This window comes from Chlorocebus sabaeus, chromosome 20 (assembly GCF_047675955.1).
Source record: "Chlorocebus sabaeus isolate Y175 chromosome 20, mChlSab1.0.hap1, whole genome shotgun sequence".
NCBI classification, from domain to species: Eukaryota; Metazoa; Chordata; class Mammalia; order Primates; family Cercopithecidae; genus Chlorocebus; species Chlorocebus sabaeus.
In genome coordinates, this window is record NC_132923.1 from 39,600,678 (window position 1) to 39,615,927 (window position 15,250).

Sequence of the window (15,250 nt, forward strand, 5' to 3'; positions counted from 1 at the left end):
GAGGTTATGTGAGTTGTCCAGTGTTTCAGCTAAAAAGGAATGGAACCTGGACTCAAGGGCAGAGCCATTTGATTCTCAAACCTCTGTTTATGATGTGCTGCTTCTCTACTGTGTTTGCTCTTCCTACCACACATTTGAAATTTGGCATATGCTACTTCGAATTACTATCATTATGAGGATTATCATTTTATTCTTAAGTCCTTCTTCTTCCCTCCCCAATGCCAGCCCTGATGACAGGGGCCTGTCTGATGTCCTCTGCACACTATCACTAAATATTGTGATTGAGCTTTCATAGAAAGTCAGCATCACAATTATTAATAACAACCAGGCTAGAAGACTAAGTCAAGAGGTTTTAAAGAGCATCTTCAGTATTCGTGGCTTTAACTGGTTACCCAGGTCTTTAAAAAACTGTAGAACGTGTTGTCTGTGCTGTACCTGATTTGTAGAGGGATAATGAAATTCTGTGGCTCCCTCTCCAGAATACACTTTGTGGAGATATATAGGAACTAAATATTAAATGCAGGTCAGATTCCTTTAACTCTGCAAATTATACTTTGGAGGTCACCGGGCCAAAATCTAGGAGACCAGCCTAGAAAGCCTTTCGAGGGTAGGGATTTATTATTCGTGGAACAAAAGATGTCATCAAAAGACTTGTCCCTAACACTACTGGGGATGAGCCTCTTGTCTTAAGGACTGATTTTTTTCCTGTTTTTAGCTTTTGTCAAATTGTTCTGTCATTTAGTGTCAAGTGGGGCAAGTTCTCTTTCCCTTTGTAACTAATCATTGCTGACATGTAGTTAAAAATCTTTTACTCCAGAGAATCTGCCTGTGGTGTTTTGGGTCAACCTCACCCCGTGTGAAAATACCATACATGGAGTCTCTGAGTCTGGGATCTAAAAATACAACAAGCTTGTTGTATGCTGACACTTTATAGTACATTAGGCGGGGTCATTTTTCACTGAGGCGAATGTGCTATCCAACAGGTCCACAGCAAGTGTATCACTGGCTTTGTTCAAAGTGTTCCTGGATGCTGCAAATGAAAGAGGACAATAACTCTCCACCTCTTGCCCATCCTTTGGGAAAGACTTCAGCATGGTAACTCGCTTTCTCTTGACTTTTTGACGTAGTTAACTCAAAAAGTTCAGCACTAAAAGCCATGTGGCTTTTTGTTTGTTCTGATATTTTATTATATTTTTGTAGCTGTTTATTGTTTTAGAAAAAAAAGCTATTGATTTTTTAAAAATCAGCTTTATGGAGATATAATTTTTTTATTTTTTTGAGACAGAGTCTGGCTCTGTCTCCCAGGCCAGAGTGCAGTGGCGTGATCTTGGCTCACTGCAACCTCCACCTCCTGGGTTCAAGAGGTTCTCCTGCCTCAGCCTCCCAAGTAGCTGGGACTACAGGCACAGGCCACCACGCTGGGCTAATTTTTTTGTATTTTTAGTAGAGACAAGGTTTTACCATGTTGACCAGGCTGGTCTCAAACTCCTGAACTCAGGCGATCTGCCCGCCTTGGCCTCCCGAAGTGCTGGGATTACAAGTGTGAGCCACCGCACCTGGCCAAGATATAATTTATATATAGTAAAATTCACCCTTTTTGGTGTATCATTCCATGAGTTTTGACAAAGGTATGCAATAATATAACTACTGCAATCAAGGTGTAGAACGGTTCCCTTTCCTGCAAGTATTCACTTGTGCCCTTTGTAATCAACTCCTCTCCACAACCTCAGTCCTCAACAGCCACATCTCTGTCTTTTTAGATTATCCTTATGCAATTATACACTATATAGCTGTTTAAGTCTGATTTTTTTCACTTACCATAATGCATTTGAGTTCATCTACATTGCTGTGTGTATTTGTAATTTGTTCTATTTCTTGTTAAGTAGTCTTCCATCGTAAGGATGTATCACAGTTTAACCATTCACCAGTGGAAGGATAATTGAGTGGTTTCCAGTTTTTGGCAAATATGAATAAAGCCACTATTAACATGTGTGTACAGGTTTCTGTATGATCATGTTTCTACCCCCACTTTGGGTAAATATGGATTGCTGTTTAAATATGGATTGCTGTTTAACTCTATAAAGCTACACACATATGGTATGTGTTTAACTTTATAAAAAAAAAAAAAGAAACTGCCTGTGTAAATGGCTGTGCCTTTTGTCATTCCTAACCAACAATATGTGAGTCCTGGTTGTTCTTTATCCACCCTGGCATTGGGTACTATCAGTTTTTGCTGGCTTTTCTTGGCAGGGGAGGGGCGTGTTTAGTTTTTAACCATTTTAGTTGATGATGTCTCATTGTGATTTTTATTTGCATTTCCATAAAGACTAATGATGTGCATCTTTTCATGTGCTTATTTGCCATCTTCATACCATCTTTGGAAAAGTTTCAGTTCAAATCTTTGGCCCATCTTTTACTTGAGAGTTGGTTTTATCATTATCAAATTGTTATGGTTCTTTATATATTCCAGATACAAGTCCAAGACAGTTAAGAGACATTCAAAGAGATTAAATTATATCTGGTGTTTACTGTTGTAAGGGCCAAAAGGTTTAATACTTTTCCTCACCCATCGTAAGGGTCATAGCCAAAACTCCTGTAGCAAAAAGCAAGTTAACAAGAGAAAAACATAACAGATGTAGTTAATCAAAGTGTTATGTGACCTAGGATCTTTTAGAGTTTCAGAAATGAAGATAGGGCTTTTAGATCTTCATTTCTGAAGGGAAAGCTGTCGATTCTTACGCTTAGATTCAATGAAGAATGAACAGCTGTGTAGAGATGTGATTGCACATAAAGGTATGATCTAGTGCTAATAGACTGAGGAGGAAAATCCAGCAAGACCTGTCTGTTCAGATTCTCCTTGACCTCTTTGCATAGCATTCCTTCCTCTCAGGTGTGGGGCAGGATGCCTCTGGAATACAGAGCTTCGAGGGAGGAGGGAGAGGGTAACCTTTGTAGACATTATGGTTTGCTTTGAAGGAGAGGAATCCTAATTTCTATGACCTGCACTGGGGAAAAGGAATTCTGGTTTCTATGTCTCCCTTTTTGGGGAGAAGGAGGGGCAGGAGACAGAAGGGCAAGAGAAGGTCACAGTGACCTGCTCATAAGGCCTTCTAATGTCCTTAAGTTTAAAGTACTCAGCATATCAAAATGCCATACTTTGGGGTATTGTGTTCTGAGTCCCATTACAGACTCTCTTTCAGCAGAACCCTGGCAAAAGCAGGAGGACTTATACCTTTTGCAATCACAAGGCAAGAAAGTGATCAAATATAGATATGGGCTCTTTTGAATAATGCTGCTTTTCCTTTAATCTTCAGGAGACATCATTTAATGAAAGTAAACTCTTCCAGGGCTCAGCCCTTGGTGCTGTCTTCCCTGCCACACAAATTTCTTGGTGATTTCATCCAGTCTGTAGCTTCAAATGCCATCTGTATGCAAGCTATTTCCACATTTATATCTCCAGTCTGACCTTGTTTTCAGACTGCAGTTTCACATCTCTGACTGCCTACTTGACATCTCTACCTCGAATTAAATAAACATTTTAAAATATAGTATGTACCAAATGAACGCCTGATCTTCCACCCTGAATCTACTCTACTTCAGTTCCCATCCCTGCTGAGGGCAACTGGATTCTTCCAGTGGCATAGGCTAAAAACTTTGAAGTGACTTTTGACTCCTTTCTTTCTCTTGCACCCTACAGCAAGTCCGTCTGCAATGCTATTGTCTCTACTTTGAATATATATCGAGAATGTGATTACTTCTCAAACGTTCCACTGCAACCATCCTGATGCAAGCCATCGTCAACCCTCAACTGTGTTACTTACTGTACTTTCTGCCCGAAAGGTCTTTCTGCTTCTCCCTTACTTTTCCCTTCCCACCAGTCACAGGCTACTATCAACACAGCAACCAGAACAGTCCATTAAAAAATTAATTCAGATCATTTTACACCTCTTCTTATAGCCTTGAAGTGGTAAAAATCAAAGCTAACGTCCTACAACGGTCCACAAGGCTCTGAGTGACCTGTTACCTCCCTCATTACCTCCAAATCCCTTTCTGAAAACACTTTAGGGCCTGTTATCATCACCAAATTGCAACATCAAATTTTCTATGTAACTTAAACAACTGCATTATTAATGCCAAGTATGCGGTAAGTCAATAGTCAGGTTAAAAACAAAATGTAGGAACTTGCCCACTTCTAATACTATATTCTAACTAGTAGATATTCTGCCTTTCCAGAGGTGATCATACTCTTGTTAAAAGTTAAAAATAGCCAAAAATTATTAATTACTTACTGTTCGCGAAGTACTTTTCTTTAATCTTTACAACAACCCCACGTGGCATATAATTGTACCCAGTTTTGAGGGGATGAGCCTGCACTCAGAACTGGAGAGAACTCCTTCAGGCCACGTCGATGACAAGTAAAGGGTAGAGGAGAGTGCAGGTGGGACAAGCTCCAAACTCGCCTCATCACTGCCTTATCCTCTTTCTTTTGCCAAAAGCAGGTCAAAAATCAAAGAAAAATATACGAAGATTATTTCTTCTAGGTGTCTTATAAAAAAGATATCAAAGGTAAACTTTTTTTGCTTTGTAAATATTCTATACATGCCTCCTTCTTCCTTTATTATTTTTTTCTTCTTCTTCGCCCATGCCCAAGTAGGTGGCAAAGGCCTTGTAGCCTTGGGAGAAATGCTGTCAGTGAAAATCCTGAAAACGTAAAGAGAATAGTGAATTTATGGGAGATGAATCAAGTTCTCCTGCTCTGGAAACCAGCCAGCCTGATCGATATATAGATCTACTTGGCTTTATGCACTAAATGTTCCTGAAAAGTTGTCTATAAGATAAATATTTGTATACAAAAATCATGTAGGCTCACTGCCTTCCTTTGTGATTTTAGAAATGTGTTCCCACACACAAAGAAAAATATTTACCCCAATATTACAGAATGATGCTGGTGAAACCAAACATGTACTTTCAGGAATATTCTGACTTTGTCAACACCACTCATGCAAGAAGTACATCAAACCGACAATCAATCCATACGATCATTGCTACTCCTGTAAAAGCACAACTATGTCAAAACATACAATCAATCCTCTTTCAAATATTTAAACAGCCTTCTTAGGCCTTGCTGCTGGATGTTTAACAAAACCCAGCAGAAATATATAAAAATACTTTCAGAGAAGTGGTTAGGCGTCCCCTGCTTTGCAGTTAACAGTTAAGCTGCTACTATGCCTTTAACCAGCCACACACTCCTTCATTAATCAATAAAAGTTTGCTAACCTTAATGAGTATCTAATTGATAAAAAAGAGATTCTATGTCTCTTCCCTGATAAGAACAATTATGGCATCACCTGAGATAAGAGGAATCTTCTTGCTACTTCTATATAACCCTGAAAACTTTAAAGTGAGATGTCAGATCTCACTCAGTAACCCACTAAATAACACACTGAGGGCAAAATCAGAATGTGCCCTCAGTGTGTTAGCTACCTAGGTGCCGTTCTGTGCACATTGGAGGACTGATATTTGGGAGAATCTTGATTGCCTTCTCTATAAAAAATATGCATAGTAATATCAACCTTATAGAGTCATTCATAGAATTAAGTATTAACTTACTGACAGGTATTATCTAATTTAACCTTCATCAATCATGCAGTAAGGATTATCTATCACAATCTGACAGATGTAGAAACTGAGAGTTGAAGGGTTTAAGTCACTTAATGTTAAGCAGCTCATGAATTAGGTCTTTCTTGAGACAAAGACTGTATTTTCCTTTTTAACAGAGCAATTATCTTATTGTGGCCCTCAAATAAGTTTGTACATTTAATGACAAAAGCATTAATAAGCAAATAAGTAGTTGTTGAATAAACAAACGTAGTAAGTGTGTAAATGTGCATGCATGTGAACTACATAACATGTATGCAAATTTACACCATGGAAACTCTCTTACCTAGTACAGCCAGTGGAATAGAATGCATCCCGCATAGAATGTTACCATCCATAACCAATTACGAAAGAATTATAAGAAACAAAAACACATAAGCACCACTAGCTCTATGCTAAACACAGCTTCCCTTTTCTTGGAATGAATTCAGAAGTTTTCCAGACAAATTTTATCTATTTAAATAAGAGCTATTGACTTTGGAAGATTTTCATCAAGCCAGGCTATTCAGTGCAGAAACAAATGCATTTGTGCTTAATAATCATACCATTTCTGAAAAATAAAGCTATCACAATTATAAATATGGGCAAACATTGTCAAATTTTCTGATATAATGTGAGGAAATGCTTATATTGTTACTAAAACATTTGAATTATTAATAGATCTGTTATTAAGTGTGTTGACATTTTGGTTGATTTTTCAACAGCCCTTAATAGAGCAGAGTTTTTTGCATTCTGGTGAGGTTAGCAGGTCAATTCACAGGTCCCAGTCATAGAGACACAAAAGCCATTATCAGCCAAGGCTGCAAATTCCCAATGAGGGACACTTCGTTGCCACCACTGGTGGCAGCTACTGTTGCCAGTCTCCCTAGCTCAGGGACTCCCTAACAAGGTAAAGACTGAATTAAATGAAAAGAACACAGCTCTTGGGATCAGGTGTTCTTGGCTTCAATCCCAATTTCTTTATTTATTCTTCAATTTAATAAATATTTATTTTCATTAATCTGACACTAACCACTTTCTTAGGAGTTATCAAGACCAGTGACTAGGTGATGCAAAACTCCAGCAGCCTTCCTCCCTCCTCACTGGACCCTTCTCTGTGGAGGGGGTGTGGGAAGCACTTTCATTTTGAAAATCACACCAGCAAGCTGCGTGGAGTAGTTTCTGACCAAAGGGAAGGAGGGTTCTCTGCCATTCTGGGTCACTGACCAGTAAAGTATAAAAGTGCATTTCTATTCATGTCTTTGAATAGGGGCACAGCAGATGGGGAAGCGAGTGTCCTGCACATTCCCCTCCGCTGGGGCTGTGACTGCCCTAATAGAAGCTATTGGCGCCTAACCTCAACTACGTAGGGCTCTGCCCCAAGGTCTGGTTTCTAACAGAGGGCAGGGTCTGCCAGAAATGCTGGGGGAGTTAATCCTTCCTGGAACAGCACTCAATAATAGAGGAGGAGAAAAATGGCCACCTTTCCCAGCCCTTGGGTGACACCTCTGTGGTAATTTCCTCAGTCTCCCAGGGTTTGGGAGGAGAGGGAGCCCTGCGCACTTCGTGGCTTCCTTTCATCCTCTTCCAGACTCACTTCCTCATTCCCCTGTTAGTGTTTCCTGAGACCACCTTCCAAGTGAATGAGTTATGCTCCGATCTTTGTCTCAGGGGCTGCTTCTGAGGGACTCAACCTAAGACTAAGGTTTAGTGTCTTCAGTAATTTTTTTCGTAAGACAAAAGAACATGTGTTAAACTTCACATGCACTCTCAAGTCACAGATCCCACCCCACCCTCCTTCAGTAGCACGGCCTCTACTGCTATCTGGTGAAAACTGACCTGTGAGTCCTCCTCCCTCCTCCACCCACAGTCCTGTGTCAGAAAGAAATTTGGGGACTAGAAAAAAGAAATTTGGAGTTGGTGCTATTTATGTGAATTAATCTAAGGAAATTTAGAACTTCAGAATATAATCCAGGCAGGAAGGGATCAAGTGTGTCTTTAACAAATAAGGCCAGGAACATTCTCAAAAACAAAACAATATACCAGGGTCAAAGGTATGTTGAGGCTGGGCTCACACCTGTAATCCCAGCCCTTTGGGAAGCCAAGTCAGGAGGATCACTTGAGGTCAGGAGTTTGAGACTAGCCTTGCCAATATGGTAAAACCCCATCTCTACTAAAAAGACAAAAATTAGCTGGGCATGGTGATGCATACCTGTAATCCCAGCTACATTAGGCTGAGGCGGTAGAATGGCTTAAACCCTGGAGACAGAGGCTGTAGTGAGTCAACATCCCGCCACTGCCCTCTAGTCTGAGCAACAGAGCAAGACTCTGTCTCAAAAATAAAAAGTATGTTGAGAAAGAGAAATATAAACCTGCCACAAAGATTAGGCACGGTGTCTTACAAAGGAAAGCATCTGAGAAGGGTAAGGAAGGCAGGCAGTGAGGGGAGGGGGAAGTGCTTTCAGTAGAACCAGCAGGCTCTACATGAAAGTTTATTCTGTAGGTTGGGAAAGACTGGAGAGAAGGAGAAAGCCATGATAGGCAGGAGAGACCTGAGACCCAACGTTTTAGAATTTGCTGGACACATAGTATCAGGGATACTATGGCTCCATTATTCTGGCCAGGGTGTTGAATTTCAAGGCCTATTGGAGGAAAATGGAAGGGGATAGGAATGATGCTGGGAACACAGATGGAGAAGGGCTTTAAAGGGATGGGTACAGAGAATGGGGTGAATTAGTGAACAATAAGACGTACACTTGGAATATCTTGAAGGCCTATGTGCAGTGCAGAAGCGCCACGATTTCACTGCCCTCATCTCGTGACTCTGTGGTTAGAGAGCAATTACACGAATGCTTCAACAAAGAGCTGCTGAAAACGTTCATCAGCGTATTTGTTCTGGAAGTCAATGAAGCAGACATTGAGTCAGCCACACTGTGGACTGGCCGATGAGGAAAAGGATCTACCCTCTGACAACCTAGGAAACAGCCTGGTCCATTGGATGGAGAGAGCTGAACACCCGTATAGGAAGGGCCTAACCAGCTGTCTCCAACATTTCATTTTCTTCCTGTCTCTTACGGAGCTCACGCACTTCAAGGTAAGAATGTTTCCATCCATCTGCCTCTCCATCCTACCCCAACACATGTATATACATTTCCATGAGTTAATTCAAGGAGGCTTGAATTTTTACTCAAAGAGGCATTTGGGGGGATGGCAGTGTGGCTGTTGTTATTGTATATTTGAAGGGTGTTGGGATAGAAAAAGAGAAAGCAGAAGTGGTGGCATGGTAGTCTTTGGGTCTCCCACTCATTTTCCTCTCACCACTAATCTGGTGGACATCAGTCTGGAACACAAAGAGAGGGAGACTTTAGGACAAAAAGAGCTTTATTCATAGATATGTTATGCAATTCTGGGCCTGTATTAGTCAGGGTTCTCTAAAGGGACCCTGACTAGTAGGTTAGATGTATATATGAAAGGGAGTTTATTATGGAGAACTGACTCACACTATCACAAGGTAAAGTCCCACAATAGGCCATCTTGCAAGCTGCGGAGCAAGGAAGCCAATGGTGGATCAGTCTGAGTCCCAAAACCTCAAAGATAGGGAAGCCGACAGTGCAGCCTTCTGTGGCCAAAGGCCCGAGAGCCCCTGATAAATCACTTGTGGAAGTCTAAGAGTCCAAAAGCCAAGTAAATCGGAGTCTGATGTTTGAGAGCAGGAAGCATCCAGCACAGGAGAAAGATGAAGGCCAGAAGACTCAGCAGGTCTGCTCTTCCATCTTCTCCTGCCTGCTTTATTCTAGCCTCCCAGCAGCTGATTAGATGATGCCCACTCAGATTGAAGGTGGGTCTGCTTCTCCCAGTCCACCGACTCAAATGTTAATCTTCTTTGGCAACATCCTTACAGACACACCCAGGAACAATACTTTGCATCCTTCAATCCAGTCAAGTTGACACTCAATATTAACCATCACAGGGCCGAAATTAAGTTACTCTGGAACCCAGGTGACAAAGCACAACAGAGATTTGGGGAGAAGGCCTTTTCTTTCTCCACTAGTGAGTCTCCAGCCCCACTCCACCCCCATTATTGGGCAGCTCAAGCCCCCTAAAGGCTACCAAACTACAAGACTACTGCTGAGCTGAGCAGTCTTCCTCCTCAGGACACAGCCAAAGCTAGGGAAACACCTTGCAAATAATTTGAAAGACTAAATCCTACGTGTCTGTATCTCAGGGTGGGCCTGCACACATAATTAGAGAATCAAGTTGGCGGGGGGAGGGTAACTGGGATTCCCAAATGAGCAAGAGGTGCCTCTGAGCTGGTGACGTTCAGGTAGTAGTCTTGTTTATGTGCCATCATGTGGATGATCTAGGGCTTTCATGTGATATGAGTAGTTAGGCACCCAGAAATGTGGTGCATAAGTAGTTGTCACAGAGCTCACTGCTGGCTCTACATTAGTGAAGATAATTCTGCAGAGCCCATCTAAGATAACTAAGATAGGGACAACTAAGATATATGGAATGGATGCCATAGCCTTTGAAACATTTCCTAACTCTCAGAGACCGATGAGAAAAAAAACAGGGCTGTAAAAGAAAAGGAATGCCAGGATGAAATCAGAAATGGGAGTCAAATCCATCTTGTGTTTCTGAGTGTTGTAAAACTTACTATCAGAGAGGCAGCTTCACCTCTCTCAGTTCATTAGGAAAAATGAATGATTCCAGAAGCAAAGAGAAAGGAAAAAAATTAAAATCACCTTTTGTTGATTTCACCTGTCATTCTGGTTGTCATTTAAATGACTGCTTAATTTCTGGAGAAGGGCCTTTGAACAGTTGTATTTAACTTTTCGCTTGAGTTAGTTGCCCATCTTTTGTTGGTAATATGGTTTGGCTGTGTCCCCACCCAAATCTCATCTTGAATTGTAACTCCCACAATTCCCATGTGTCATGGGATGAATCTGGTGGGAGGTGATTGAATTATGGGGTGGGTCTTTCCTGTGCTGTTGTCATGATATTGAATGAGTCTCATGAGATCTGATGGTTTTAAAAATGGGAGTTTCTCTGCACAAGCTCTCTCTTTGCCCTGCTGCCATCCTTGTAAGATGTGACTTGCTCCCCCTTGCCTTCCGCCATGATTGTGAAACCTCCCCAGCCATGTGGAAATGTAAGTCCATTAAACCTCTTTCTTTTGTAATTGCCCAGTCTTAGGTATGTCTTTATCAGCAGCATCAAAATGGACTAATATAGTTAGGCCTTGTGAAAATGCATCACTTTTACCGATCATTAGAGAAATGCAAACCAAAATGAGATATCATCTCCCTCTAGTCAGAAAGGCAGTTATTAAAAAGTGGAGAAACAATGGGTACTGGTGAGGCTGTGGAGAAATAGGAAAGCTTTTACACTGTTGGTGGGAATGTAAATTAGTTCAACCATTGTGGAAGACAGTATGGTGATTCCTCAAGGATCTAGAACCGGAAATACCATTTGACCCAGCAATCCCATTACCAAGTATATACCCAAAAGAATTTAAATCATTCTACTGTAAAGATACATGCACACATGTATTTACTGCAGCACAGTTTACAATAGTAAAGTCATAGAACCAACCCAAATGCCCATTAATCATAGACTGGATAAAGAAAATGTGGTACATATACACCATTAACTACTACACAGCCATAAAAAGGAATGAGATCATGTCCTATGGAGGGACATGGATGAAACTGGAAGCCATCATCCTCAGCAAACTAACATAGAACAGAAAACCAAATACTGCATGTTCTCACTCAAAAGTAGGAGTTGAACAATGAGAACATGTGGACACAGGGTGGGGAATAAGGCCTGTTAGGGGGTAGGGGGTGAGGGGAGGGAACTTAAAGGACAGGTCAATAGGTGCAAAAAACTGCTATGGCACACATATACATATGTAACAAACCTGCATGTTCTGCACATGTATCCTGGAACTTAAAGTTAAAAACAAAATACGAAATAAAAGTGTCACTGAAGGAAAAATGAATAGAGGAAATAAATCACTGTGCAAGGGAAAGAAAGGTGTGATGGCTCATCAAGAACTAACCTCCATTTGAATAAGCTAAAATTAATGACTAGCCACAATTATGCATCCTGTAAATCCCAAAGAATGAAAACCATCTCATTCTATTAAATTGGATGGCCCACCACTGCCCATTCACTCAGCACAGCAGTGGAGACAGATCACCCCCTGATCTGTCTTGTATCTAGAAGGCTATTGAAATGACCATTGGACTGACTTGAGAATGATTTCATCAGACAATTGGCCAAACAGCCAATTTAGCAGTCCTTTGCTTGTTAGCAACTTGCCCTCCTTTCACCTGCCAAGGAATTAATTGTTTAATTAACTTGATTGCGTAGATTAACTAGGTCAGTTGTTTTATGAATAGACACTGCCTTCAAACTTGAATTCACAAATAATTTATTGAAGATTGTGCTTTATTCTGAGATACAAAAGGTACAACACTAGAGGTCAGTAGTTCAAGGCTCTTCTCCTTTTTGGTAACTGAAGAACTACGAGACTTTTTATGTTTCGGTGTCATCATCTGGAAAATGGGCTGAGCAGTGACTTTGGGGCTCCAAGTTGCTGTTAATATTCTCTGATGCTTCAATTCTGGTAGTAAAGCAGAGAAATGCATTTGGAAACTCCCATGATGCATTTTACACCGTCACAGGAAGTTTTATGAGATATGAGACCTACTCGTGGCACAATTCACTTCTCCATAGGAAAGAAATTAGTAATTGGTTTCCTCAGTGAGCTTGACCTAATTCAACCTACACATTCTGGAGGGCAATTGGGCAGAAAAACCTCAGAAGCTATATAGCCAAATAAAACTTTCTGACTTTAGGAGTTAGGTAATATATTTTCAAAACAAAGAGTATACTTGGGAAAGTTCCTTTGTGACATTCAACATGGAATAACACAAAGTTAGAACTTGGGGGCTTTGACTAAGAAAGTGTACACAGGAAAGACCAGGCTGGAGAAAACACTGAGTTGAAGGCAAATATGGATCATGAAGATATAAGTTGCTTGGTTCAGGCTGGGTCTGTGATGAGAGCCTACTATCATTACAGACATGTTTTACTTGCATTATCTCATTCCTCTTTACTAAAATAAATAAATAACCCTCTGAGGTGATTACGGATCTTATCTCCATTTTGCAGATGGTGAAATGAGGACTCAGACCATGCATCAGCCATTGCTTAAACCCAGGTGTGTCTGACACCAAAAGCTTTACCCAATCTTTTAGACACATTCAGCTGCCAAGTAGGCTGGTGCTTAGTTTTGGAGATACAGGTCCATACTGAGTGGTCAGACCATACATTTCCTCATAAAATCTCTTGTGGTCACATTGGATGCCAGTCTGATGGCTTGGGGTTACTAGGTCATGTCGAGGTAGTATGCAGAAGTTGAGTTTAAGGAAAAAGGAAGATTAAAATCAAAGAGCATATCTTTCAGATTGAGTTGAAATCCTGAGACTTCCCTCCCATCCACTTAGGACAGATGGGAAACAGTGTGAAATTGAACACAGAAAAAATGTTGAAAGGGATATATATTAGAAAAAAATAACTCAAAGGGGTTCAATCAGAAGCACCTAATCTTATCTCACCAGACACGCCTTCACATATTCTCAGCTCTGGTCTTCACATCTCTTCACTGCAGAGGGAGAAGTAAGATCTGCCCACTCTGCCTCTCCAGCATGCTGTAAAAGTAAATGAGGCCGGGCGTGAAGGCTCATGCCTGTAATCCCAGCACTTTGGGAGGCCGAGGCGGGTGGATCACCTGAGGTCAGGAGTTCAAGACCAGCCTGGCCAACATGGTGAAACCCTGTCTCTACTAAAAATACAAAATTAGCGGGGTGTGGTTGCACATGCCTATAATCCCAGCTACTTAGGAGGCTGAGGCAGGAAAATCACTTGAACCCGAGAGGCAGAGGATTACTGATATTATTTATTTATTTATTTATTTATTTACTGAGACAGGGTCTTCTTACTCTGTCACCAGGCTGGAGTGCAGTGGCGTGATCTCGGCTTATTGCAACCTCAGAGCCGAGGCCGCACCATTGCACTCCAGCCTGAGTGACAAGAATGAAACTCTGTCGCAAAAAAAAAAAAAAAAAAAAAAAAAAAGTAACTGAAAATGTGTGAAAAGTGTTTAAATCTTATTGAAATTGTTTAAGTGAATTCAGGGAGCTCTTTGTTATGCATTATTACAAATTATCATTGGTATCATAAGTATCAACCATTTAAGAGAGCTCTACCCTATCTCCATGCAGAGACCTTTTTCTGCCACCCACTCAGTGGTTTTTGATAAAACAGATCTTTCTGTTGTAAAGAAAACCAGCAGCTGGCTATAAAACTATTTGTTTGGGATGATCTTTTAAATGACACAACTCTAGCAAGTTCCCACTCCATAATATACTTTTGAGCTCTTCCTTTAACCCTTTGCATATTCTCGTCTCTTTCCTCTGTGTGTGTGTGTGTGTGTGTGCATGTGTGTTTACGTGTTTGTTAAAGCCAGACTCCCAGGACGGAGACAGAACAAACGAATGCATCCTCAGGGGAAATGCTAAATCAGTGACATGAAGGTGATTTAAAGGTCTTGAGGGTCATCCAATAGTATTAAGCTTAAAGCATAGCCCTGACTTCCGAGGAAATAGAGCCAGCTGAAACTAGCATCCTCAAATTTAAAAAATAAAATAAAAAAGAATGTTGTATTACCACAACTCCCATGTTAAAATAACTCAAAAAGAGAAAGACATTTCTAGAGAGAAAATAATTTTTTCTCTAGATTTCTCTAGATTACATAGGCGAATTCAGTGCTTTTCTGAAAAGCTCTGTGCAGGATGCTTTTTAACTCAATTTAGTCCCCACTTTAAATTCTGTTTCTCAGGGCAAGAAAGCTTTTTTAGAGCAGAGCCAGGTAACAGTCAGCCTCCTAGATCGTCTGAAGCTTATGAAAGTCGTACTCATGCCTTTCATCTCTCCATAAAACTGTACACTCTTCTGATTACCCCAAATTACAATGTTTGCTGCTACTCTCTTTAATCAGATTTGAGCAATTCTGTTTAGTTAAAAAAAATCAAATGGCATTTCCCTTTCATAAGGCTTTGCACTTCATAAGAGGAGTGAATTCTGTTATTCTTCATAGCTCCCCATGAGAGATTTTTCCATTAATGTTTTGAAGCCATGATTGTTGTATATCAAGATACTCAGTCTTGGCCCCATGGTGGTGGATTGGATTACTTTGCTGATTTCTTACCTGCAGTGTAAGACTCCCATGTAGATTAGGACATGGTTTAAGAGGAATTATCTCCTTTTTTTAATAGATCACATACTGAGTCTCAAGCTCCAAATTCAACAGAAAATCAAGCTAATTGTTCATTTCTTCCAGGATATCCCTGAAGGATAATTGACCTCTGCAGAGCAACTTCTTAGTAGGAAACTAAATAATTAAGTTGAAGGAAATACATTTCTTGTTCATGATTCCAGTTGTAAAGGGTTTTTGGTATCTGTGATGAGATCATAACCCTGCATGCATTTTATACAAAAGATAAGTGCACGTGTTTCCCCAGTCTGATTGAACTAACTATTT